Source organism: Urtica dioica, chromosome 6, assembly GCF_054948205.1.
Source record: "Urtica dioica subsp. dioica isolate 48M chromosome 6, U.dioica_male_clone48M_v1_H2, whole genome shotgun sequence".
NCBI lineage: Eukaryota > Viridiplantae > Streptophyta > Magnoliopsida > Rosales > Urticaceae > Urtica > Urtica dioica.
The window spans coordinates 23,154,344-23,180,083 of record NC_142761.1 but is presented as its reverse complement, the minus strand read 5'-3'; positions in this window follow the sequence as shown (position 1 = coordinate 23,180,083).

The window sequence follows — 25,740 nt, the reverse complement described above, 5'->3', positions numbered from 1 at the left end:
GCAGGGATCAATGATCAATAAAAAACAAATCAACAATAACTAAAAACAAAATGATAATAATAAAGTCTCATGGGGCCGATGGTTAGGCCGGAGGTCCCCAAGAAAGATTTCTCACATAACTCCTCGTGTGGGCTTTACATGAGTCCTCGAGTCGAGTCCCGAGTCCATGAGTTGACTGATACTCCTCATGCCGACTCTTCACATATCTCCTCGAGACGAGCTCATTCCTCGAGTCGAGCTCCGAGTCCGCGAGTCGATTGATACTCCTCGCACCGACTCTTCACGAAACTCCTCGTGCAGGCTGCATAAGCCCTCGAGTCAAGTTTTGATCCACGGGTCGACAAGCTACTCCTCGTGGCAACTCGACATGTCTCCTCGAGATGCGATCACTCCTCGAGTCGAGTTTGAATCCATGAGTCGACAAGCTACTCCTCGTGGCAACTCCACATGTCTCCTCGAGATGCGATCACTCCTCGAGTCGAGTTTGAATCCACGAGTCGACAAGCTACTCCTCGTGGCAACTCCATATGTCTCCTCGAGATGCGTTCATTCCTCGAGTCGAGTTCGAATCCACGAGTTGACAAGCCACTCCTCGTGCCGACTTCACACGCCTCCTTGAGACGAGTTCATTCCTCGAGTCGAGTTCGAGTCGACGAGTCGACAAGCTACGCCTTGTGCCGACCCCACATGGCTCCTCGAGATGAGTTCATTCCTCGAGTCGAGTTCGAACCCACAAGTCGATTGATAGTCCTCGTGCCGATTCTTCACAAAACTCCTCGTGCAGGCTCTACTTGAGTCCTCGAGTCGAGTTCGAGTCCACGAGTCGACTAACACTCCTCGTGCCGACTCTTCACATGTCTCCTCGAGATGAGTTCATTCCTCGAGTTGAGCTCCGAGTCCGCGAGTCGACCGATACTCCTCGCACCGACTCTCCACAAAACTCCTCGTGCAGGCTCTACGTGAGTCCTCGAGTCGAGTTCGAGTCCACGAGTCGACTAATACTCCTCGTGCCAACTCTTCACATGTCTCCTCGAGACGAGTTCATTCCTCGAGTCGAGCTCCGAGTCCGCGAGTCGACCAATACTCCTCGCGCCAACTCTTCACGTAACTCCTCGTGTAGGCTCTACCTGAGCCCTCGAGTTAAGTCCCGAGTCCACAAGCCAACCATCTGCTCCTCTTGCAGGCTCTACATTAGTCCTCGAGTTGAGTCTCGAGTTCGCGCTCGCCGCCGAGCTCGTGGGCCGATAGGCAACGACTTACAAATGGGTTCAAGGTCTGCGTCCGCAGCGCGTATCTGGTCTAGCCAGCGTCCACGGGAAACTTGGCCACACAAATGTGGCATCGCGCTCGCCGCCCATCTTGTCGGCCGATAGGCAACGAGTTACAAATGGGTTCAAGGTCTGCGTCCGCAGGGCGTATCTGGTCTAGCCAGCGTCCACGGGAAACCTGGCCACAGAAATGTGGCATCGCGCTCGCCGCCCAGCTCGTGGGCCGATAGGCAACGAGTTACAAATGGGTTCAAGGTCTGCATCCGCAGGGCGTATCTGGTCTAGCCAGCGTCCACGGGAAACTTGGCCACATAAATGTGGCATCGCGCTCGCCGCCCAGCTCGTGGGCCGATAGGCAACGAGTTACAAATGGGTTCAAGGTCTGCGTCCGCAGGGCGTATCTGGTCTAGCCAGCGTCCACGGGAAACTTGGCCACACAAATGTGGCATCGCGCTCGCCGCCCAGCTCGTCGGCCGATAGGCAACGAGTTACAAATGGGTTCAAGGTCTGCGTCCGCAGAGCGTATCTGGTCTAGCCAGCGTCCACGGGAAACTTGGCCACACAAATGTGGCATCGCGCTCGCCGCCCAGCTCGTCGGCCGATAGGCAACGAGTTACAAATGGGTTCAAGGTCTGCGTCCGCAGGGCATATCTGGTCTAGCCAGCGTCCATGGGAAACCTGGCCACACAAATGTGGCATCGCGCTCGCCGCCCAGCTCGTCGGCCGATAGGCAACGAGTTACAAATGGGTTCAAGGTCTGCGTCCGCAGGGCGTATCTGGTCTAGCCAGCGTCCACGGGAAACCTCGCCACACAAATGTGGCACCGCGCTCGCCGCCCAGCTCGTGGGCCGATAGGCAACGAGTTATAAATGGGTTCAAGGTCTGCGTCCAAACGAAGACGTGCAAATCGATTACGCCTTCGTTTGCAAGTCGAGAAAATAAGACGCGCACAATACAACAAAGACGTGCAAATCGATTATGCCTTCGATGGCAAGTCGAGAAAATAAGACACGCACAATAGAACGAAGACGTGCAAATCGATTATGACTTCGTTGGCAAGTCGAGAAAATAAGACGCGCACAATACAACGAAGACGTGCAAATCGATTATGCCTTCGTTGGCAAGTCGAGAAAATAAGACGCGCATAATACAACAAAGACGTGCAAATCGATTATGCCTTCGTTGGCAAGTCGAGATAATAAGACGCGCACAATACAAAAAAGACGTGCAAATCGATTATGCCTTCATTGGCAAGTCAAGAAAATAAGACGCGCACAACACAACAAAGACGTGCAAATCGATTATGCATTCGTTGGCAAATCGAGAAAATAAGACGCGCACAATACAACGAAGACGTGCAAATCGATTATGCCTTCGTTGGCAAGTCGAGAAAATAAGACGCGCACAACGCAACAAAGACGTGCAAATCGATTATGCGTTCGTTGGCAAATCGAGAAAATAAGACGCGCACAATACAACGAAGACGTGCAAATCGATTATGCCTTCGTTGGCAAGTCGAGAAAATAAGACGCGCACAACGCAACAAAGACGTGCAAATCGATTATGCCTTCGTTGGCAGGTCGAGAAAATAAGACGCGCACAACACAACAAAGACGTGCAGATCGATTATGCCTTCGTTGGCAAGTCGAGAAAATAAGACGCGCACAACACAACAAAGACGTGCAAATCGATTATGCCTTCATTGGCAAGTCGAGAAAATAAGACGCGCACAACACAAGAAAGACGTGCTAATCGATTATGCCTTCGTGGGCGAGTCGAGAAAATAAGCCACGCACAATAAAGCCGTGCTAATCGATCACGCCCTCATTGGTAGATCAAGAAAATAAGCCACGCACGATCAACCCGAAACAATAAGTCATCCCTCGCGACGCCCAAAAGGCCGTTCCTCGTGACGCAAACCCGAGAGCGTTCATCCCGCATCCGTATAAAAGCGTAGATTTTGAGTTTCCACTCGATCTATGCTCGACCGGAAACTCGGGGGGCTAATGTTGTCGGCCCGTCTAGGGCCGACGAGGAAATGGCCAAGTCAATGGCTCACTCGGCCATGGGGCAGGGCACACTCGGCCAAGACAATGGCTCACTCGGCCATGGGGCAGTTCACTCGACCAATGGCCGAGTGAACCCTCCAGCCACCAAGGCAGTTCACTCGGCCATTGGCCGAGTGAAACTTCCGGCAGTTCACTCGGCCAATGGCCGAGTAAACCCTCCAGCCACCAAGGCAGTTCACTCGGCCATTGGCCGAGTGAACCTTCCAGCAGTTCACTCGGCCAATGGCCGAGTGAACCCTCCAGCCGCCAAGGCAGTTCACTCGGCCATTGGCCGAGTGAACCTTCCAGCAGTTCACTCGGCTAATGGCCGAGTGAACCTTCCAGCTGCCCCTGCAGTTCACTCGGCCATTGGCCAAGTGAACCTTCCAGCAGTTCACTCGGCCAATGGCCGAGTGAACCTCAGCCGGCCCAAGCTTTTTCACTCGGCCAATGGCCGAGTGAACCTCACCACCATGTTCACTCGGCCATTGGCCGACCCAGCCACTCAATGGCCGAACCAAGCAAGTTCACTCGGCCAAGGGGTCTTCAAACCACCCCTTGGCTGCCTATAAATAGAGGGGCTGCTCCCCTACTCTAGGTAATCCATTCTTGAGTACTGAAACGATGTCGAACTCGTACCTCGCTCGTTTCTCTCAAGTCTCGGCCTCTAAACACCCCTAAAACCTCTATACTCCACCTCAATCTAACTAATGTTGAGCGTCGGAGAGGTAAACAGGGGCACCCCCCCTGTTTCCCCTTTGTAGTTCACAATCTCTTGTTTGCTTTTCAGGTATCAAGACGAGGTGAGCTTCACCCACAGCTAAGGGACGACTTGGGATACCAAGTCCGACACGCTCGAGTCGAGACGAGACCACTTGGTCTGGCGTTGGGTCTAACCCTCTTTGGCTCCTATATAGTTGTCCGAAAAACAGCGACAACAGTCGGGAACTTCCCTCTTGAGAAGCAGCCGGCGCGTCGCCTGTCCGGGGTAGGGGATTCGAAGGACCGGCTTCAAACACGGCGGGGTGTTCCCCGTCCTTCATGAGAGAAGTCTCGAAATCCTTCGAATCGCTAGTACCCTCGTAATCAGGGTCGCGGTCACGGCTTTCCTCGTTGAGGTTCTCCGGATCCCCATTGGGGATCATTGGGTCATGCGCGGGTTGCTTTGCAGCCAGTCGGCTGTGGTACCTCGCGTTCTTCGCCTTTAGTTGGCAGATATTCTCCTCCAACTCCATGATACGGTCGTCCCTGCTATCTGGAGACGGAGATGGTGAGCGGGTCGAGCTCTCTTCGTGGAGCGACTCTTCGTCACTATGCGCGTGGGAGCGCAAGAAATATTTTTTGGTCCCCGTGACGTCATCGGGGTTGTTCATGCGCTCAGAACGTACGGGTGGTCGACCACTCATCTTTTCTCAAGTTCGAGAAAGTTGAGTTTGTAGAAGAAAAGAAGAAGATGAACATAAGGGATTTTGGGCTGAACAGGTCGGGAAGTCCCCTCCTTCTAGCGCCAAAATGTTGTCGCACGAAAATGAACAACTATTTACAACCTCGGGCGGTTCGATCCAAGGCCGGACCAAGTGATCGCACCCGGGCCAAGAGTGTGAACTCGATAGTCTCGAGCTAGGGTTTCTCCGATCAACCCGCCTCTCGGGAGAGGAAAGGGGTGAGGAGGAGGAGTGACCGTGCCTTGGGTGTCGGCTGCCTACGTACCCGTGTGTGGGATCAGGTCATAACGTAGTTCAAGCGTGTGTGACGCAGTATGAGGCGCGGAGCCTTGGTGGAGAAGCGTACTCGATGAAGGACACGGGGCGCGAGGGGTCCTCGGCGGCGTCTTAGAACCTCGGAAATCGCGTACGCCTCTAGCGTATTAGACGCGCGAGGGGAACTCTTGTCGAGAACCTTAGGGGCGTGCTTGAGCACCGGAGAACGTTCGGTCAAAGGGAGCGATGTCTGGGAAGTCTCCGTGAGTGCTTCGAAACCTCTGAGAACGGGGGAGAGAGAAGAGAGACTGCTTCAGGCCAAAAATGGCATCAAGAGAAGCAGAAAAGAGTAAGAAATCGAGCGTGTCGATAGGAGATGAAGAGATGGATTTCCCTTCAGTGGAAGGGGGTTTATATAGGTGTTTGAGGACCCCAAGGAGGTCCTTTGGCGTCCATGTGGGACTAGGGGCTCGCACCGTCAATTGAAGGCGCACGGCGCGCGCGGCGCATAAGGCGCGGCGCAGGGGGCGCGGCGCGCAGGTCAACACGCGCGGCGCGGGACGCGCGGCGTAGGATTCGCGGCGTGGGATGCGCGGCGCATGGGGCGCGCGGCGCGGGCATGTCGTGGCGCGGCGCGCGGCCTGCCTGCACGGCGCGCTGCCTTCCTGGCGCGGCGCGCGGCTTGCTGCATGGCTGGCCGGCGCAACGTGTTGCGTGCGCGGCGAATGGCTCGTCTTGCCGGACTCTTGTGAGCCTTTAGGGGTCTTCGAATACCATTCTTACCACGTGAAATATGAAGGTTTCCACTTGACGAGAGTGACTCGACTCGAGGAGCGAAGCTCGACTCGAGGAGACTGACTCAAGGCTCGATTCGAGGAGCGAAGCTCGACTCGAGGAGACTGACTCAAGGCTCAACTTGAGGAGCGAAGCTCAACTCGAGGAGACTGACTCAAGGTTCGAATCGAGGAGCGAAGCTCGAGTCGAGGAGACTGACTCAAGGCTCAACTCGAGGAGCGAAGCTTGACTCGAGGAGACTGAATGAAGTCTCAACTCGAGGAGCGAGGCTCAACTCGGGGAGCCGACTCAAGTCTCGACTCGAGGGGCTAGGCTCGACTCAAGGAGTCAAGAGTTTGAACGAGGGCTTGAAGACTTGCCGCTCTTCAGGACCTCCGGCCTGACCATCGGCCCTTTGAGCGACGTGCCTTCTTGGCGTCTCGGGTTTTTCGAAAACGACCGACGACAAGAGAGACCCTCGGTATTTATAGGCGACGACAGGGCGTTTTGAGCAACCCTTTGGCCGAGGATAGCTTGGCTCGGCCATTGGCCGAGGCTGGCCCTTGGGCCGGCCAATGGCCGAGGATATTTGGGCCGGCCATTGGCCGAGGCTAACCCTAGGGCCGGCCATTGGCCGAAGCTGGCCCTAGGGCGGGCCAATGGCCAGGGATATTTGGGGCGGCCATTGGCTGAGGATAGCCCTAGAGCCGGCCAATGGCCGAGGATACTTGGGCCTAGGGCCGGCTAATGGCCGGGGATAGTTGGGCCGGCCAATGGCCGGGGATGTTTGGGCCGGCCATTGGCCGATGCTGGCCCTAGGGCCGGCGAATGGCTGAGGATGTTTGGGCCGGCCATTGGCCGAGGTGTTGGAATAGATCTAGGGTTTAAGAAAAAGATTAAACGCTTCGGGAAGCGGCGGAATTTTAAAAATTTTCTTTTCAAGTAAAAACAGTTATTACTAACCTAGACAAAGAAGCAAGTACATGTAAAAAATCAATATGAGCTAAGAGTTTACTAACCTTTCTTGAAGCTTGAACTTTGAAGAAGCTTTCGGAAAGTTTGCAACGCTCGTCTCCCCTCGCAGCACGTCTCTCTTCCTTTCCTCGGCACCTCGAGCAACCACGAAAGTTTCTATCACTAAATCACGAAAAAAAAGGAATTAGTGAGTGGGCACTTTTAAACGCTACGACTTAAGAACGAGTCTCGAAGTCGCAGAGCTAAACACTAGGTCGAGTGAGGACCTAGGTGCCAAGACAAGAAAAAATCGAAAATAAACTAGAAAGAGAGAGAGAGGAGTTCGGCCACAATGTCTAGAGAGAGAGTCTCTCAATCTCTAACTTGTGTGGAATGAATGGAATAAGAGGAATGAGGCTCCTATTTATAGGAGAGGTTTTACCTTCAATAAGGTAGTTTCCTCTTCTATAGAATATCACATATTCATGAGCAAAAATCCTTTATTTCCCATTCCATCTTGGGCGCCCAAGGCTGCCTCCTAGAGGCTTGGATTTGTTTCCTTTTTTGTTCCTTGGCTTGCCCTTTTCTCACTTGGCCGAAATTCCCCATGCATGTGTGGGAAATTTGTTTCCTCTTTTTCTTTTGGCAAGTATCGAAATACATTTATGCACAAAATAAACTCTCTTTCCTTGGGTATTATGGGCGCCTATTCTCATCTAGAAGGAGCTTCTAGAAGCTTCTTCATTTGTTCATGACAACATGAGAAAAGCCCATTAAGAATTTTCAATAAAATTCTTATGAAACGAAATTAATTCACAAGGCCCAATAATCAAATTAATTCACTATTTTCGTTCTTGTTTTGACTTAGCTTCCAGTTTAACTATTCCTATCGATGTGATTCGTGACAGTGACCTCATGGACCCAAATGAACAAAGCTTGAGCTAAAAACTTGGACTCAAAAGTTCACAAACCTTTTCCAAGTTTAGCTTAATGCCAACTGACTCCACTAAAGAGCTGACACTGAAAATCTCTCGGTTCAAATGAATTTGTTTTCTACTCAAGAATTCGACCTAATTATGATGAGCGGATCCACTGAATATTATCTATGTTTACCATTCATGAATGTCATCAGCTAGTCGGGATTTACTAAATTACCATTTTACCCTTCTAGCTGTTATTTCCTCAACTCCTTTGTCGCTTGTGAATAAGTTAGAAACAATGTATTGACGAGGAGCTAACAAGTCACATTGTTTCATCCAAAAGAGTCAGGAATCAATTTGGACACTGGCCAATTCATTTATTCACACTCCAAGGAACAAAGCATGAGGTGACATACATTGCATTTCAGCAATCTTGTATGTTGTCGGTCATTTTCGGAAAACCCGAGACGCCAAGAAGGCACGTCGCTCAAAGGGCCGATGGTCAGGCCGGAGGTCCTGAAGAGCGGCAAATCTTCAAGCCCTCGCCCAAACTCCTGACTCCTCGAGTCGAGCTTCGCTCCTCGAGTCGAGCCTTGAGTCAATCTCCTCGAGTCGAGCTTCGCTCCTTGAGTCGAGCCTTGAATGGTTCCTCGAGTCGAGCCTTTAATTGTCCCTCGAGTCGAGCCTCGAGTCACTTTCGAGTCGAGCCTCGAGTCATCCTCGAGTCACTCCTCGAATCAAGTCGCTAGTCGCTCTCGCCGGGCCGAGCCTTGCCCCTCGGATCGAGTCACTCTCATCAAGTAGAAAGCTTCATATTTCACGTGAGAAGAATGGCATTCGAAGGCCCGCAAGAGCCCGGCAAGACGAGCCGCTCACTGCGCACGCAACGCGCTGCACCGGCCAGCCGGGCAGCAGGCAGCGCGCCGCGCCGGTCAAGGAACCCTGCGCCGCGCGTCCTGCGCCGCGCGTCCCGCGCCGCGCCCGGTGAACCGCGCGCCGCGCCCCCTGCGCCGCGCGCCGCGCGCCGCGCGTTGTGCGCCGCCCTTTGTGCGCCGCGCGCGCCGTGCGCCTCCACTTGATGCCACACGCATTCCTAGTCCCACATGGACGAAAAAGGGACCTTCTAAGGCTCCCAAATACCTATAAATACCCTCTCTCATTGAGGGGAAAGCCATCCCAAGATATCCAAGAATATCCAATAATTCTCTTCATCTCTTATCGATACGCTCGATTTCTCTGCTTCTCTGGATGCCATATTTGGCCTGAAGCAGGTTCTTTTCTCTCTCCCTCGTTCTCAAAGGTCCCGAAGCACTCACGGGAACTTCCCGGACGTCGCTCCCTTTGACCGAACGTTCTCCGGTGCTCAAGCACGGCCCTAGGGTTCTCAACTAGAGCTACCCTTGCGCGTCTAACACGCTAGACGCGTACGCGATCTCCGAAGTTCTGAGACGCTGCCGAGGACCCATCGCGCCCCGTTTCCTTCGTCGAGCACGCCTCTCCGCCAAGGCTCCACGCCTCATACTGCGTCACACACGCATGAACTACGTTCTGACCTGATCCCAACTAAAGGGTACGTAGGCAGCCGACAACCAAGGCACGGTCACTCATCCTCCTCACCCCCTACCTCTCCCGAGAGGCGGGTTGATCGGAGAGAACCCTAGCTCGAGACTATCGAGTTCACACTCTTGGCCCGGGTGCGATCACTTGGTCCGGCCTTGGATCGAAACGCCCGAGGTTTTAAATAGTTGTTCATTTTCGTGCGACAACATTTTGGCGCTAGAAGGAGGGGACTTCCCGACCTATTCAGCCCGAAATCCCTTCTATTCATCTTCTTCTTTTCTTCTGCGAACTCAACCTTCTCGAACTTGAGAAACGATGAGTAGCCAACCACCCGTACGTTCTGAGGGCGCAAACAACCCCGAAAATGTCGCTAAAGACCAAGAAATACTTCTTGCGCTCACGAGCGCATGGTGACGAAGAGTCGCTCCACGAAGAGAGCTCGACCCGCTCACCATCTCCATCTCCTGATAGCAGGGACAACCGCATCACGGAGTTGGAGGAGAGTATCCGCCGACTGAAGGCGAGGAGCGCAAGGTATCACCGCCAACTGGCTGCGAAGCAACCTATGCGTGACACGACGATCCCCAACGGGGATCCTGAGAACCTCAACGAGGAAAGCCGCGACCCTGATTATGAGGATACTGGTGACTCGGAGGATGTCGAGACTTCTCTCACGAAGGACGGGGGACTCCCCGCCGTGTTTGAAGCCGGTCCGTCGAATCCCTTACCCCGAACAGGCGATGCGCCGGTGACTTCTCAAGAGGGGAATTCCCGACGTTCGGCCCTCGACCGACTAGGTCCGAGGGAGAATGTTGCGGAAAGTCAGGGCGCGCGGAGAGCGCACCGCCGCAAGCAGAGCCGGCGCCTCCGTACGGCCAGCCCTGATCTTAGGGACCACCTCACTGCTCAACGCATGGGGCGTGGCAATGATCTGAGAGAGCGACTAAGCTCTAGACCCAACATCCCGCTGGCAGCCCCAACTAACGGGAACCGCCGCGCAGGACAGGGGTCTAACGAGAGGCTGCAGGTGACTCCCCCCGATCAAGGGGTTACTCCAACGACCGGTCTCGATGTGGTCACTATGATCAACAACCTCCGAAATGAGGTACGAGATCTCCGAGAATACGGAATAGGTGGAAGTGCCTACGGAGTCGTTGAGGAGAACTCATCGCCTTTCACTACTCAGATATTGGCTGAGGTTTGTACGGGGAATTTCAAGCTCCCGAACCTCGCTCCCTATGATGGGAAAGCAGATCCTGCTTACCACATCCAGCACTATGAAACCTGGATGACGATGCAGGGTGTTTCTCCTGGTGCCATGTGCCAAGCCTTTAGTTTGACCCTCGCCGGACCCGGCTTTGAGTGGTTCAAAAACTTAAGACCAGGAAGCATCCACTCGTTCAAAGACCTGAAGGACATGTTCCTGGCACGGTTCGCTACGTCTATGGTCCAAAAGAAGACCAAGATGTACCTGTGGTCAATCAGGCAAGAGAGTGGCGAGTCTCTTAGACGATACCTCGCCCGATTCACAGAAGAGTCAAACAAGGTCGACCGCTTTGACGACAGTGACGCGATTGCCGCTATCATAGAAGGCTTGCGCACGAGTGACTTCCTCAAGTCTGTCGTCGGCCGCGTCCCTTCCACTATGGCCGAGTTAATGACTCGAGCTAAGACCTTCATGGGAGTCGAAGACTACCTCGACGGCCGCAAGAGCACTAATCAAAGCTCTCGCCGTCGGGAAGAACCTATCCGCGAGCAGAACGAACCTCGTAAGAGGCGAAACAAGGGGAACCAGGTTCCTAACAACCAACCCCCTTTACCTCAGAAACCGCGACTTGCGGAAAACTTCAAAGGGTACTCGTCGTTCACGCCGCTGAACACGGCGCCGGAAAGGATCTTGGCTCTGGCACGTGACAAGTTCACGCCCCCGGCTCCAATGAAGAAGGATCTCGCAACTCGCGATCGGTCCAGGTATTGTGAGTTCCATCGGGAATATGGTCATTTGACCTCGGAATGCTACAACCTCAAAAGGCAAATCGAGGCTCTGATCCAACGGGGCGAGCTGAAGGAGTTCGTGTTGCGCATGATTGGTGCTGCGGGCCCCACCGCGAACAGACAGCAGTCTGGTCAAGGAGGAGGAGCAGCCGCCTCTGCCAACCAAACTCCGGCTACTGCCAACGCCAACCCACAACTGCACGTGGTAACCACCATACTGGGAGGTCCACGAGATGGGGATTCGGCCCGTCAACGGAAGAAATTCCTTAGGGTCGTGTCTCAGGAAGACGCTGCTATGCACGTCAACTTCACATATGAAGAACCTCCGTCCGTGCCTCACGAGACGATGTATTTCACCAATGAAGAGGCCAAGCGAGTTGTGCATCCGCACAATGACGCGATCGTGCTCAAAGCCCAAGTGGCCAATAACTTGGTGAAAAGGGTTCTCATAGATAACGGCAGCGCTGCCGACATAATCTTCAAGTCCACCCTAGAGCGCATGAAGCTCGGGGGGCTGCGCCCGACTCCGACCCAAACGCCATTGTTTGGGTTCACTGGGGAAAAGGTTATGACCGAGGGCATCATCGACCTGCCGGTCACCTTTGGAACCCCTGGAGGAATCGAAGCCGTTCACATGGTCCCATTCCTAGTGGTCGATCAAGAGTCGCCCTACAACTTAATCATTGGGCGACCCACGTTGAACCGGCTGAGGGCAATCACTTCCACGTATCACCTACTGGTGAAGTTCCCCACCGAAGGGGGAATTGGCATCATGGCTGGAGACCAATCCCAAGCCAGAATATGCTACGTGCAAGGAGTTGATGGCAAGTCCGCGGGAAAAGCGGTCAACACAATCTTCCAACTGGAAGACGATTACCCATGCAACCTAAGGGATGCAAGGAAGTTCGGAGAACTTGACCCCCGTGATGAAATCGAAAGACTTAAAGTGGAAACCTCCGATGATCTTGTGCCAATCGTCCTGGACGAGTCGAAGCCTGATCAAGTTGTAAAAATCGGCACCCGACTTCCACTCGCCATCAAAACTCAGCTTACCGCCTTCCTCAGGGAGTTCAAGGATGTTTTTGCATGGACTCATGCGGACATGCCCGGAATCGATCCCGAGGTAATAGTACACCGACTGAACGACGACCCAAAGGTCGCCGAAAAAGTACAGGCTAGACGAACGTTCAACCCAGAACGATACCTGGCCATAAATGAAGGGGTCGAGAAACTCCTCACCGCAAACTTCATTCGAGAGGCTAAGTACCCCAAGTGGGTCGCCAACGTGGTAATGGTAAAAAAGCCCAACGGGAAGTGGCGAATTTGTATAGATTACAAAGATCTTAACAAAGCCTGCCCTAAGGATTGCTTTCCACTCCCGCGCATCGAACAACTGGTGGACGCCACGGCCGGCCATGAACTCCTAAGCTTCATGGACGCCTATTCAGGCTACAACCAAATTCGAATGCACGAGCCCGATCAAATTAAGACAACCTTTGTCACTGATCGAGGTCTCTACTGTTACAAGGTCATGCCTTTCGGCCTTAAGAACGCGGGAGCAACATACCAACGCTTGGTAAATCGGATCTTCGCCGATCAAATCGGCAAGACAATGGAAGTATACGTGGACGACATGCTCGTTAAAAGCCTGCTGGCAACTAATCACGTACGCGACCTTAGGGAGATGTTCACAATCCTCCGCCGATATAAAATGAAGCTCAACCCCAACAAATGCGTATTCGGGGTTGAATCCGGAAAGTTCCTCGGTTATATCGTCAGCCGACGAGGCATAGAAGCGAACCCGGAAAAAATCAAGGCACTCCTTGAAATGAAGTCGCCAAGGCGAGTCAAAGAAGTGCAAAGCCTGACCGGTCGGATTGCCGCTCTGACACGCTTCGTGTCTAAAGCCACCGACAAGTGTCAACCGTTCTTCAAAGCTCTGAAGAAGACGGACGGCTTTGAGTGGACGGATGAATGCGAAAGTGCCTTCCAAGAAATGAAGGCTTACTTTGGGTCCCCACCATTCCTCTCTAAACCAAAAGAGGGCGAGACGCTGTACGTGAATCTCGCCGTCTCTGAAAGAGCTGTAAGCGCCGTCCTTGTCCGCGAAGAGAACAAGGTCCAATGGCCAATCTACTACGTAAGCAAGGCCTTACTCGACGCGGAAACACGCGATACCGAGATTGAGAAACTTTCTCTGGCTCTCGTAACGGCAGCTAAGAAGCTACGACCGTACTTCCAAGCTCACCCAATTGCGGTGCGAACTGAGCATCCAATCGGTAAAGCTCTTCAAAAGGGAACGTCGACTGGCATGGCGATCTGGTCCCAGGAATTGAGCGAGTACGGGATTGAGTTCCACCCAAGAACGGCTATAAAGGGGTAGGCCTTAGCCGACTTCGTGGCAGAATTCTCCTACGCTCCCGATATGGGAAGAGCGGAAACTGACTTAAACGATAACGAGCTAACTCGGAAAAGGAAGGTAGACCCAACGGGTCCCGTCTGGGAGTTATACGTAGACGGAGCATCTAATGCTCGGGGGGCTGGCGCCGGAATAATCCTAATTAACCCCGATGGGGAAAAGCTGTGATATGCCCTCCACTACGGCTTCCAAGCCTCCAACAATGAAGCTGAATACGAAGCGCTCATTGTAGGGATAGAGCTAGCTCAGAAGCTCGGCTCCCATAACCTGCGAATACACTGCGACTCGCAGTTGATCGTAAACCAGGTTAAGGGAGATTACATCGCCAAGGAGCCCAACATGGTCGCATACCTGGCTAAGACGAACTCCAAACTCGAGGCCTTCTCTTGGTTCGAGATTCACCAAATCCCGAGAGAACAAAATTCGGAGGCTGATGCGCTTGCTCGCCTCGGATCTGGCATCGACGAAGACGGATTGGGGACTGTGCCCATTGAATCTCTCCCACGACCATCCGTCTCCCGAGATGAAGTGGGGACCATAGAAGTGGCATCTCAGCCCACTTGGATGGACTCAATTGTCGAGTTTTTGCGAAGAGGGGAACTCCCCGAAGACCGCAAGGAAGCCGATAAATTGAGGGCCTTAGCATCCAAATACACGCTCCGTGAGGGCACGCTCTATAAGCGCGGTTACTCGACACCGCTGCTCCGATGCCTCGATAGCGTTGAGTCGACCAAGGTCCTCCGCGAAATCCATGAGGGCATCTGCGGAAACCACGCCGCTGGGACTTCCCTTGCGCTCAAAGCGCTCAAGCAAGGCTATTTCTGGCCTTCCATGAAGCGAGATGCTTGCGAATGGGCAAGGCGTTGCGATAAATGCCAGCGCTTCGCGGAAATTCCGCGACAGCCCCCGACCCCGTTAAGCAGCATCGTTGTCCCACGTCCCTTTGCTAAGTGGGGCGTGGACATCATTGGCAAGCTCCCTAGAGCGCCAAGGCAATACGAGTACGCCATTATCGCCATCGACTACTTCACTAAGTGGGTAGAGGCCGAGCCGCTTGCCAGAATAACTGAAGCAAACACGACGAACTTCATCTGGAAGAACATCATATGCAGGCACGGTATCCCCGCCTCGATTGTGACCGACAACGGGGCACAATTTGACAACGCGCGAGTAAGAGATATCTGCGATCAACTGAAGATCAGCAAGACCTTCTCCTCGCCGCGACATCCTCAGGCCAACGGCCAAGTCGAGGCAGTCAACAAGACTATCAAGAGCAACCTGAAAAAGAAGCTCGAAGACAAGAAAGGCGCCTGGGCCGATGAATTACCATTCGTCCTATGGGCATATAGGACAACCGCGCGAAACGCCACCGGCGAGACGCCATTCTCCCTTGCATATGGGGTCGAGGCTGTGGTTCCAATTGAAACCGAGATACCCACGTTCCGAGTCGACACGTTCGACGAAGCGGAAAACAACGAGGCCATGCGCCTTGAGTTGGACCTGATCGACGAAAAGAGGGCGGAAGCATTCAGACGCCTCGCCGCACAGAAACGCAAGGTCGAAAGATACTACAACTCCAGAATCAAAAGGCGAACCTTTGCCGTCGGAAGCCTTGTCCTCAGACGAGTGTTCCAAAACACACAAGTCCAAGGCGCCGGCGTCCTAGGCCCAAACTGGGAAGGCCCTTACAGAGTCCGCAAAGTCATTCACGACGGGACATACTACATCGAGCACACGGACGGGACTCCGATTCGCCACCCGTGGAACGCAGAACACTTGAGGCAGTACTATCAGTAGCTAGCGTCCCCCGCTTTTTTATCGCTTTTATTTCCATTTTCAATAAGGCCTACGAGCCAATGTTTTAGGATTTAAAATTTCTCGCAAGTTTTTTTTCGCGAAAGTAATAAAACTCAAGTTTTCCATTTCAATTTCGTTTTATGCAAGTTTTCTGGTTATCAATAATTAACTTATAACCCAAAAAACTTGGGGGGGCTAGCTATGGTAAGGAAACTCTCAAAAGAACACGCTCCACCAAAAAAAATCGTAAGACGCCTACATGGCGCAACCTAAGACGCCTACATGGCGCACGTAAGTCGCGTAAAGGCGCAGCCCGTAAGACGCCTACATGGCGCACGTAAGTCGCGTAAAGGCGCAACCCGTAAGACGCCTACATGGCGCAACCTAAGACGCCTACATGGCGCACGTAAGTCGCGTAAAGGCGCAGCCCGTAAGACGCCTACATGGCGCAACCTAAGACGCCTACATGGCGCACGTAAGCCGCGTAAAGGCGCAGCCCGTAAGACGCCTACATGGCGCAACCCAAGACGCCTACATGGCGCACGTAAGTCGCGTAAAGGCGCAGTCCGTAAGACGCCTACATGGCGCAACCCAAGACGCCTACATGGCGCACGTAAGTCGCCTAAAGGCGCAGCCCGTAAGACGCCTACATGGCGCAACCTAAGACGCCTACATGGCGCACGTAAGTCGCGTAAAGGCGCAGCCCGTAAGACGCCTACATGGCGCAACCTAAGACGCCTACATGGCGCACGTAAGCCGCGTAAAGGCGCAGCCCGTAAGACGCCTACATGGCGCAACCCAAGACGCCTACATGGCGCACGTAAGTCGCGTAAAGGCGCAGTCCGTAAGATGCCTACATGGCGCAACCCAAGACGCCTACATGGCGCACGTAAGTCGCGTAAAGGCGCAGCCCGTAAGACGCCTACATGGCGCAACCTAAGACGCCTACATGGCGCACGTAAGTCGCGTAAAGGCGCAGCCCGTAAGACGCGTACATGGCGCAACCTAAGACGCCTACATGGCGCACGTAAGTCGCGTAAAGGCGCAGCCCGTAAGACGCCTACATGGCGCAACCTAAGACGCCTACATGGCGCACGTAAGTCGCGTAAAGGCGCAACCCGTAAGACGCCTACATGGCGCACGTAAGTCGCTTACATGGCGCAACCCAAGATGCCTACATGGCGCGATTTGAGACGCCCACGTGGCGCAATCCGGCGTGCGTAACACACCTACGTAGCATGGCTGACTCGCAGTTGAAAATGCTTAAGAACACAAACCATCCAAGTGACTGGCGTGTTTGAAAAAGTATCCTGCTGAGATAAAAGGATGGACAAAATCATTGACACAAACAAGTGACCATCCACGCATGCCGTAGAAGATAAGTGTGCGAAAACATTCATAAAAATAAATGAATAACTCCTCATAAAAGAAAGGGGCAACTGCCTCAAAACCTAGAAAGCATGCGCTAAGACAAAGTGCGCTAAAGGGAAATATCCTAGTAAGCAAGCGCTAAGACAAGTGCGCTGAACGGAAAAACCTAAAAAGCACGCGCTAAAACATTTGCGCAGGAAAAATAAAGAAAGAAAACGGTCACTCGGCGGGATCGTCGCCCACAGGGTCGGCCCCGTCGAGTGGTGGGAAAAGCGAGTCGAAGAAGTCGAAGGTGACCCCCCGAGAAACATTCTCGGCAGCTGTGGCGTCCCGACACTCCACCGCCGCTGCATGCCTTGCCTCCTCGACTCCGACATCAAAGTCGTCCTGAAGGTCGGACGCAAGCTGCTCCGCCGCGGCTTTCTCCTCGGTGACCCGAGCCACCTCCTCCGCCAAGGAGTCACGCTTACGCTCCGCACGAACACGGGCAGCCTCACTCGATGTAAGCTGGCCCTGAAGAATGCCAACTTCTTCCGTGCGCGATTCCAACTGACGTCGAAGGTCCCGCGCTTCGCTCCGGAAGACCTCCGTCGACCGAGTCGCCACCTCAAGGGCTTGACGTTCCGTCGTTAGCTCCTCAGCCATCTTCGCCACCGCCGCCTGAGCGCGGTCGCACTTGCCGCGGGTAACTCCCAGCTCCACGCGAGCCTCCTGAAGCTGCTCGCGGAGACTCGCAAACTCCGCCTTTGAGTGAGAACCTCGCTCGGCGTGAGCCAACTGAGACTTCGCATGAGCAAGCTCTTCCTGAGCGCGACTCATCCGCCTGATGAGGTCGTGAAGGATCTTCTCGCCCCGGGTCGCTCGAGCAAGCACCTGAGAAGGCCAAAAAGACAATTTAGCGAAAGACAGATTCATCGCAAATGAGGCAAGGGAAACTCACTCTCTGTGCATCGGAAACGCCGTGACGAAAGAACTCTACGTCACTGCTGGCCACAACGCTCTTCCACATCTTCATCGAAGATTGAGCAAGGCCCAGGGAACATTCCCCCCTAACCTCCGCGGCCTCCACGTCGACCATCGAATTCACGCGTTTAGAGTCCGAAGGCGTGTCTGGCAAAGCCGAGGAGGAAGGTCGCTTCAAGGAAGCGCGAGGACCGCTCTCCACCCGATGATCGGTATCGAGTTTCTCCCGACCATCCCGCGCAGCTATCCGACGGCGAACCGCCGCCAACGACTTCGGGTCCCGGGAAGCCTTCGCTAGACGAGCCCGAGCCCTCGCCCTAGCCGAAGAGACTGCAAAAGCGACAAAGTCAAAACCTTGAGCTAAAAACAAAAGCAAAAATACGAAACGTCAACATACCTTGAGGATCGCCGCTCGAGAGAGATGATGCGGCACTTGGGGTACCCTCGGTCCGCTGAGGAAACGGCGGGAACCACCCAGTGGAAGCCATCAGCTCAGGAGAACGAAATCGTTCAACGGCTTTCCGAGCCTCCGACATTCCCCGGATCTCCTTCACAAAGTCGAGATCATCGGCCCCCTCGTTAGCAGGAAACTCGGACAAGGGGCCGAACCGGAGCGGGGCGTCACCAAAAGCCTCCGCCGAGACCCACACCCACGGTCGTCGATTGTACTTCTCTGAATCAATGATCAGCTTAGTATTCCGTCGATCGCGGGCCACAAAGAAACTGGGTTGCCCGGGCGCAGGGAAGACCGCGATGAGATTGCGAAAATCACTCACGGTCATCACCCGCTCGGTCTGGCAATGCCACTCCATATGGCACATCACCACTATGCGGTAGAATGCCGGGCTCATCTGACATGCGTGCACCCCCAGACGGGCGAGAAGCTGCTGAACGATGGGTTGAAACGGCAGCCGCAACCCGCAGTTAAGACTCGCAACTGAAACTGCGGCGAAACCACGACGAGGCCGGAAAGGACGGTCGTCCTTTAAAGGACGGAGAAGTGCCACGGATGACGGAATGGCAAAAGCCTCCCGGAGACCGACGAATGTCCGGTAGGTAAGCGTGCTCGAAGCATCAACCCCCGAACAATCGAAGTCCTCGGGAGCAGCAAGGCCCTCCTCGGGATACCACTCCGTCCTAGCAAGCGACCTCGCCGATACCAACGCCTCCGCGTCAGGGGTCTCGGGCTGAGAATCCCCTGGCTCCACGGAAGGGTCCCCGCCCTCCGACACGACCGCGGCAGCTGCCGACGGTACCTCGGGACACTCCGACGCGAGGCCTTCGGCCCCCGGACATGTCTCTGACTCACCTCCGGGATCTTCAGACTCGGAACCAAAGTCGTCCACGCAGTCTATCTCGTCGAGAACCGACTCTAGCGGAGTCACCGCATCCGCGTCCGTAACATCTCCCGGCGCGCCTTGAAAGCCCAAGTCGGACTGCGGCACGTCGAGGCGAACTTTGTCACGGACCCCCCCGCCAACTAAGTTGATCACGAGGCGATGGGCAGGCTCCCCGGACGCGGGACGATCAAACTCCCCGCCTGTACCACGCCCAGTTGGCGCGCACCCTTCGAGAGGCTGAGCAGCGGGCACGGTCGCACCCAGCTCGCCTTCCTCCAACCACTGCTCTACTCCGCTTGGATTTTCTTCCACGTGCAGAGGGACTTCCCTTAATCCCGCGAAGAGATCATCCTCTGCGTGTTCAGAACCCTGAAACAAGAGAGAGAAATCAATCTCGGGACTCTCAGCTGAGAAAAGGGGAGGGACACCCATGATGCAAACGTAAAAGAAGAAAACAAGCGTAAGAAAAGAGAAAAAATAATGTGAGGAGTAAAGGGAAGGGGGGAGGTCTATTTATAGACTTCTAGGGGGGTAGGAGTCGAAATCCTACTCCCACAAGGAGCAAAATCGGAGTAGAAACTCCAAAAAGTCGGAGTTCTCCCGCGCGAAGCGACCCAGCCCCGCGCACGGCGCGCGCCGCGCGCCAAGCCCGCGCGCCGCGCGGGTCGTGCAGCGCAGACCGCGCGCCGCGCCGTCCAGGGCGCGCGCCGCGCGGCCACCACCTGAAAAAAAAAAAAAAAAAAAAAAAAAAAAGAAAGGAAAAAGAGAAGAGGAAAAAATTTTCCTCGGGGCCACAAGGCACGGGAAACATTTTCCTCAAACACCCAACTAGAAGAACAAAAAGTTCATCGCTGGGACGCCTCCCGAACGACGAACTTGGGGGGCTAATGTTGTCGGTCGTTTTCGGAAAACCCGAGACGCCAAGAAGGCACGTCGCTCAAAGGGCCGATGGTCAGGCCGGAGGTCCTGAAGAGCGGCAAATCTTCAAGCCCTCGCCAAAACTCCTGACTCCTCGAGTCGAGCTTCGCTCCTCGAGTCGAGCCTTGAGTCAATCTCCTCGAGTCGAGCTTCGCTCCTTGAGTCGAGCCTTGAATGGTTCCTCGAGTCGAGCCTTTAATTGTCCCTCGAGTCGAGCCTCGAGTCACTTTCGAGTCGAGCCTCGAGTCATCCTCGAGTCACTCCTCGAATCAAGTCGCTAGTCGCTCTCGCCGGGCCGAGCCTTGCCCCTCGGATCGAGTCACTCTCATCAAGTAGAAAGCTTCATATTTCACGTGAGAAGAATGGCATTCGAAGGCCCGCAAGAGCCCGGCAAGACGAGCCGCTCACTGCGCACGCAACGCGCTGCACCGGCCAGCCGGGCAGCAGGCAGCGCGCCGCGCCGGCCAGGCAGCGCGCCGCGCCGGTCAAGGAACCCTGCGCCGCGCATCCTGCGCCGCGCGTCCCGCGCCGCGCCCGGTGACCCGCGCGCCGCGCCCCCTGCGCCGCGCGCCGCGCGCCGCGCGTTGTGCGCCGCCCTTTGTGCGCCGCGCGCGCCGTGCGCCTCCACTTGATGCCACACACATTCCTAGTCCCACATGGACGAAAAAGGGACCTTCTAAGGCTCCCAAACACCTATAAATACCCTCTCTCATTGAGGGGAAAGCCATCCCAAGATATCCAAGAATATCCAATAATTCTCTTCATCTCTTATCGATACGCTCGATTTCTCTGCTTCTCTGGATGCCATATTTGGCCTGAAGCAGGTTCTTTTCTCTCTCCCTCGTTCTCAAAGGTCCCGAAGCACTCACGGGAACTTCCCGGAGGTCGCTCCCTTTGACCGAACGTTCTCCGGTGCTCAAGCACGGCCCTAGGGTTCTCAACTAGAGCTACCCTTGCGCGTCTAACACGCTAGACGCGTACGCGATCTCCGAAGTTCTGAGACGCTGCCGAGGACCCCTCGCGCCCCGTTTCCTTCGTCGAGCACGCCTCTCCGCCAAGGCTCCACGCCTCATACTGCGTCACACACGCATGAACTACGTTCTGACCTGATCCCAACTAAAGGGTACGTAGGCAGCCGACAACCAAGGCACGGTCACTCATCCTCCTCACCCCCTACCTCTCCCGAGAGGCGGTTGATCGGAGAGAACCCTAGCTCGAGACTATCGAGTTCACACTCTTGGCCCGGGTGCGATCACTTGGTCCGGCCTTGGATCGAACCGCCCGAGGTTTTAAATAGTTGTTCATTTTCGTGCGACAACATTGTACATGAATTCCATATCTATGAGAACTTCACAAAGTTACTCATGACAGACTAACAACTTAGTACTTCACCAATAGGCCTTGTTCGGAATCACATAGCGAGTCCGAACTTTGACTTTCTCAAATGAGAATACTAAGGTGTGAAATGGCATGTCTCATTTCAGGATTAAGGTAAGCATGATGCAATTCATACATAGTGACTTCGAGACATAAGAGGTTAAATGGTTTGTTCTTATATTGTCTCTAGAAGTGCACTGGTCAATTCAGTATCTTCGGAAGATACCTAGAAGAACTATAGAGTCCCCAACTCTCAATGCCTCATAACCAGACATCATAGATTCTTCTAACAATCATACTGAGGTCAATAGTCCTTTGACCCTAAGATTGCGAATATATCGTTTTAAGAAAACTACGAAGAGTTTGTTCATGCAAATCTACATTTGTCTCTTCGTAAGTTGTTAAGTTTATTTATGGACTAAAAGACTAAGGTTTTATCATAAAGCTTCAAACAAAGAAAGAATGAATGAACGTTTCAACTTTATTAATGAATAGATAGGCAATTACAAGCAAGAATCTTCGTAAGACTATATGACATCAAATGTACATAAATAGACACTACTACTCTTCTTGTGGGCACCATAGACAACACGAGGCTGGCCCTAGGGCCGGCTAATGGCCGTGGATGTTTGGGCCGGCCATTGGCCGAGGTTTGCCCTAGGACCGGCTGTTATCGCACGAAAATGAACAACGATTAAATACCTCGGGCGGTTCGATCCAAGGCCGGACCAAGTGATCGCGCCCGGGCCAAAAATGGGAGCTCGTAGACCGAGCTGCACCCTCCAAACCCTTAGGTGTGTTTTGGGGGGTGTGACCGTGCCAAAGGTTGGCTGCCTACGTACCCTTTAGTCGGGATCAGGTCAGAACTTAGTTCAATTTGTGTATTGGGAGCTATCTTGGGCTCAGTGGCTTTGGGAATCCAAGGCTTTAGAGTAGGACCCGACTCGTAGCTTCTAGTGAAGGCTTAAGAGGGGTCGCATGCTCGTAGCTCGGAGTTCTAGCTCAAGGGCCAAGAAGCTCGGGTCACAGAAGAGGAGCGCGCTCCCTCTCATGGAGGGGAGTCCTTGTGTTTATGAGCCGAGGAGTGCGCGCTCTTGGAAATATCACAAGAGGGCGAGAGAGAATTCTCGAGAGAAGAGAAGTATTGTTGGCGTCAACCAGGATGTAGGTTATGTCAAAAAACCGGGGTCCTTTTACCTCCCCAAGGGGGGGGGTATTTATAGTTGTGGAGAGAGGCTTTGTGCTGGCCCCTTGAGGCCCACCGGGTGGCCGAGAGCGGGGCGCGCGAGGCCTCACGCCCAAGAGGGCGTAGGGCGCGCGGGACATGTCGCCTGGATGGGCGCGAAGCGTGCTGGGTGCGGGATTCGGCTAGGTGCGGCGTGCCCTGCAGCGGGCGTGCCTGGCCGAGGCGGCACGAGTGCTCGACCGAGGTGGCAAAGACGCTCGGCCGAGGTGGCAAGGACGCTCGGCCAAGGTGGCTGAGGTGTCAAGGACGCTCGGCCGAGGTGGCCGAGCTGGCGAAGACGCTCGGCCGAGGTGGCCGAGCTGGCAAAAACACTCGGCCGAGGTAGCCGAGGCGGCAAAAACACTCGGCCGAGGTGGCCGAGCTGGCAAAAACATTCGGCCGAGGTGGCCGAGGTGGCAAAAACACTCGGCCGAGCTGGCCGAGTTGGCAAAAACACTATGCCGAGGTGGCCGAGCTGGCGAAGACGCTCGGCCGAGGTGGTCGAGCTGGCGAAAACACTCGGCCGAGGTGGCCGAGGTGGCAAAAACACTCGGCCGAGGTGGCCGAAGTGGCAAGGACGCTCGGCCGAGGTGCGTGCGGGCCGGGAGGCCGGGGCGCAGTGTGCGCGCGAGCCAGGCGTGCTAGGGCGCGCTGAGGCCTGTTGGGCCGGGGGCCTCAGAGCCAGGGGCGCAGGTGCGCGCGCGCCGGCCGCGCCGGGCCGTGGGTGCGTCTGGGCGCCCGGGCCTGGTGGGCCGGGGCCCGATGGGCTTCCGGCCAGCAAAGCCCGGCCGGCCTTGAATCGTTTTTGAATTTCCGGTGTCCCGAAAACGTCCGGTAACATTAGCCCCCCAAGTTTACGGCTTACGGGACGTAAGTCGTGAACTTTAGAAAAGAAAAGGGCGTTGAGGTGATTTCACCTTCGATCACGCGTGACCGTACGCACACATATCTTTTTCTCTCCCTTTTTTTTTGACGGTCGGACCCTTGGGGGCCGGACCGGGCCGCAAGACCCGCGCGCGGCCTAGTGCTGGGGGACTGGCGCGCGCGCGAGGCCGGCCCACGGGCCGGGCCTTGTGTCGCGCGCGCAGGGGGGGAAGAAGGAGCAGGGTTCGCTCCTTCCTCTCCTATAAGTAGGAGAGCCCCCGCCCTTTCTGTTCACACTGTCAGCCTGTGGGTAGTCGGAAAATTCCTTTGAGTTTGAAATTTCCCCTGGGCAGCCGACTTTTTTCCTTTTTAATGGGGAGTGAGCTTGTTTCCCACGTTGATGATCCCGAGGTTGATCCTTCCTGCCATCTCCCGAATTGTGGAGGGGCGGCCAAGGGTCTCTTTGAGGAACTCGACATGATCCCCATCTTTGTCGAGGAAGACTCTAGGGCGGCCGACAAATGGCTCGCGGAGTTGGAGACCGACGCCGCGGCGATAGCCGAGCTGGCGGGGCCCGGGAGCGGCCTACCGATAAGGTGTGTCCCCGAAGGGGAGGACGAAGGGTCCAAGGACCCGCGTTCGTCACGGCTGGTGATCAACCTGGTCTCCCGCGAGGCGTCCTTTGACGCCCCCCTGCTCAAGCAGCGGGGTGAAGCGATGGTGAGTGCCGAGCTCCCCCGGGCGTCTAACTTGGATGCCCCAGGTGTCGAGCTTGCGATAGTGCCGTCCGAATCTTTTTTGGACGAGATTTATTCCGACGATCCCCAAGGGTCGGCCTCAGAGGGCCCTGAAGGGGACTTGGAGGCTCCTCCCGCGATGGGGGATGAGAAACGCAATGGGAAGGCGTTGGCGACGGCCTGGCCGGCCTTCGAGTCAGCGGAGGCTTCGGGATACACTTATGCCCGGTCACTGGAGAGGACTCGTATGTACGGAGTAGGCGACTCTGTCGCCCCCGTCGGCTTAGACTGCAGGGAAATCGATGCTGCGAGCACGCTCACTTCCCGAGTCTTCAGCACGCTTCGGGAGACGTATAGCATTCCTCACTTGGTGGGATTGCTTAGACCTGCCCCCGAGGACAGGCCCTCTCGCCCCAGGGACGGGTACGCGGCCGTGACGATCAGGAGTCTTGTCTGTGGGTTGCGTCTCCCGTTTCCTACGATCGTCCAGCAAATCTTGACCCGACTAGGGGTCCACGCATGTCAGATGAGCCCGGCGTTCTTCTGCCTGTTGGCTACATGCTTCATGGAGTGGCACTGCCAGACGCAGCATGCCATGACCGTGGACGACTTCCGTAATCTGGTTGCCGTCTTCCCGGCGCCGAGGCAGCCGGGATTTCATATGGCCCGTGCTCGGGGCAACGTGAGGCTGGTCGAAGATTGTGACCCGCCTAGCCGCCGGGCGTGGGTATGGGTCACCTCGGACGCCTTTGGCGAGGCGCCCCTTCGCTTCGGCCGTCTGGCCGATTTTCCAGCGGACGAGGGGGCAGCGGAGCTCCCCTTTGTCAGAGAAATATCGGGGATGTCGGAAGCCCGCAAGGCCGGCGAGCGGTTCCATTCCCCTGAGCTGATGGCGCTCACCGGGTGGTTCCCGCCCTTTGCTCCGGGCATCGAGGTGGCGCTCCGGGCAAGCAGGCCCCCGAGTCCCGTGGCTCAACCAGTCGCTCCTGCTTCTCGAGGTAGCTTTATGGTTTTGTAAAACTTTTTGTTTTGACAGGAACCTGACCTTCGCTGCTTTGTTTTGTGTAGCTGCAAAGAGGCGAGCTAGGAGGCTGGCCCTCGCTTCTCGGGACCCTGAGTCAATGGCGGAGATTTGCTCTAGGGTCGCTGACCGCAAGGCGAAGGGAGAGCGCGTCGAGACTGGCGGTCTAGTCGAACCGGAGTCTCGGGCTTCTTTGAAGAGGGCTTCGACATCGGCACCTCCCGATGAGCGCTCCGAACCCAAGAGGGCGAACTCGGCGGTGGAACTGGAGGCGGTAGAGGCTCGAGGGGATTGTTTCCGTCACCTCGAGGGATAGCCACCATCCTGGTGGAAGGGCGTGGTGTCGAAGGGCGACATCGCTTTCTTCCAGGCGGGGGTTACCGACGCTCAGAGGGTCAGTACTTCTGTTTGTTTCGTTGTAAGCGTAGGTTTTAGTTTTAACCCTTGCTTCTTTGTCGTCGCAGGCGTATGCGAGGGCCGTGCGAAGCG